The sequence below is a fragment of the Pteropus alecto genome, unplaced genomic scaffold (genome assembly GCF_000325575.1).
Source record: "Pteropus alecto unplaced genomic scaffold, ASM32557v1 scaffold272, whole genome shotgun sequence".
NCBI classification, from domain to species: domain Eukaryota; kingdom Metazoa; phylum Chordata; class Mammalia; order Chiroptera; family Pteropodidae; genus Pteropus; species Pteropus alecto.
In genome coordinates, this window is record NW_006432452.1 from 1,095,123 (window position 1) to 1,097,582 (window position 2,460).

Below are 2,460 nucleotides of genomic sequence, written 5' to 3' on the forward strand. Positions count from 1 at the left end.
GACTAGAAGACTAGAGAAATTTCCATTCTCATTCTGGATTACAGATAGAGCTATGAACATTTATGGGGGCTAAAATGTGTTTTAATGCAAGTTATTTAACACTACACCAATGTTGTTTTCAAATCCATTTATTAAATTTTCTCTAATATGATAGTAAAATAGATTCTATTCTTTCCTCCAAGGAGGAAAATTGGAAATGTTCATATTAATGAGTGCATTTGACTTGAGACTGAGAACAACTTTCTAAGTTTCTACTTAAAGTTTTGTGTAAAGTTAATAGCTGCTTTCAATTTAATAAATTTAGCCAGTTTATCTTGACGGTAATTCTAAGCTTTAAGTTCTTCTCTGTAGAAATGCTATTATAACAAAATTGAAAATAACATTAATGATCTCAAATAGTTTTATGAAAATGTAGTTATTAGGGAAATACACAGTGATGTAGTAGAGGTGGCTTGCACTGGCTTGTGAGAGCCAACTGTGTGAATCTCTTCCTATCTCCATGTTCAGTGACATCACGGTGGTCTCTTAAAATGACTCTGGTGGCATTATTTTATACCACAGAAATCAGCAAATGCCACTAATCACAGCATTTTCTTTTTCAAAAGTTATTAAATATTTACCAGTACAATGCTGGAAATGAGAGAAATAAAAACTTTAAAAAATCTATTATGTTGAGGTGGTATATCAGTTAGGTATTCATTTCACTTGAAGTAACAGAATAACCAGCTAACTGTGGCCTTACCACATTTTACATAACAAGCTGTCTGGAGGTGGACTGCTTTTGGCATTAGTTTGACAGCTCAGTGATATCAGGGCTGCTGTCTCTGTCATTCTCCTGGTCTTTTATTTCTAATTACAAGTGGATAACAGTTCAGGCACTGAAGGCCAGAAAAAAGGAAAAGAAAGCCACCAGTTGTATCTCTTCTAGACTCTCTCCAGCAGACCGTTGCTCATGGCAGACACTGTGTTACATGGTCATCCTTAGATGCAAATGATAAGATTGAATATTTTTTATAGCTTCAAATGAATTTTGGTAATGGAGAAGAAGGGTAAGGGAATGGAAATGGTATTAAGATATCCAGTCATAGGCTGGTTTACTTTTTTTACTTACCTGCTGAGGCTTTTGCAGCAGTCCCCAACCTTTTTGGCATCAGGGACCAGTGCTCCTATGAAACTCTAACGCCTGATGACCCGAGGTAGAGCTGAGGTGGTTATGCTAGGACTGGGGAGCTGCAAATACAGATGAAGCTTCGCTGGCTGGCCCACCACTCACCTCCTGTTATGCGGCCTGGTTCCTAACAGGACTGGTACCGGTCCATGGCCCTGGGTTTGGGGACCCCTGGTTTATAGTGTTATTTAAACCCTCAGGTGCTCCTCGTTATGCAGTCATAAATTGAAGTTGGGCTTGGGTCATGAACTCTCGTATCTCATTTTCTTAAAACAGGTGATGCCCATCACAGTGCATGGACTTAAAGATTTAGTAGCTGTGACTGTCCCTAAGTTTAGGGACATTAAGTCATCCTTTCAGTTTTGTTCTCCAGTGAAACCTGACTGTCTAATGCCATGAAACTGACATGCTATTTTGAGAATGAGCATATCACTCTGACAGATGACCACAACTGCAGGCTTGCCCCTAGACAAGTATAGCATGTACATGGTGATGATATAGGGTTATATTTTAATCTAAGAAAGCTAGCTGGAATGACTACTTGTGAACACCTTCAGGACCTGTTCTATCATTATAGTAATTGAAAACTGGTCCACTTGAGAAGCAGTTTTAAGTAAAATGTCCCCATCTGTTCTATTCCTCCTCCATACTACCCTGCTCCCACTGCCCCTTATAACATCATTTGAAGTATTGAGGATGAGCTATCAATTCTGAATTTGTATTATTTAAGGTTAGAGATTTCTATTATCATCATGTTTATCCTGAGAAATTGTCTTTCACTTGTTAACCATCACAAAAATAAGAAAATGGAAAAAATACATTGTTTTGTGGCTTGAATATATTTCAAATATAATTTTACATGAATGTATTTAAAGAAGTTCTGACTTGAAGCAAATAGTAACTAGGATTAAATCCATGACATGAGTTTGCTAAAGATTAAAGGGGAACTAAATTTTTTTTAAAGAACAAAGAGATAAAGTTCGATCTGGTGGGGAAGTCACCAGATGTCTATAGTTACATATTGTAACTTAAAGAATATCGATCAGGCTCTTCAGAACACTTACAAGCAGGAATTCTTGTTTGTACATGACCAAATTTTGGAAGCAGCAGTAATTATGGTGCTCCTGGCAATAATTCTCTATCCTGAGCAATGTAACTACCTGAGAACTTTTTTTAAAAATATGAATGCCTGGACCCCTCCCACAGAGCCTATGATTTTTTTTTGCTGGGAGGTGTGGACCTGAGTACTGAGTCTCCACCAGGAATTCTAATGCGCACCCAGTTTTGAGAAA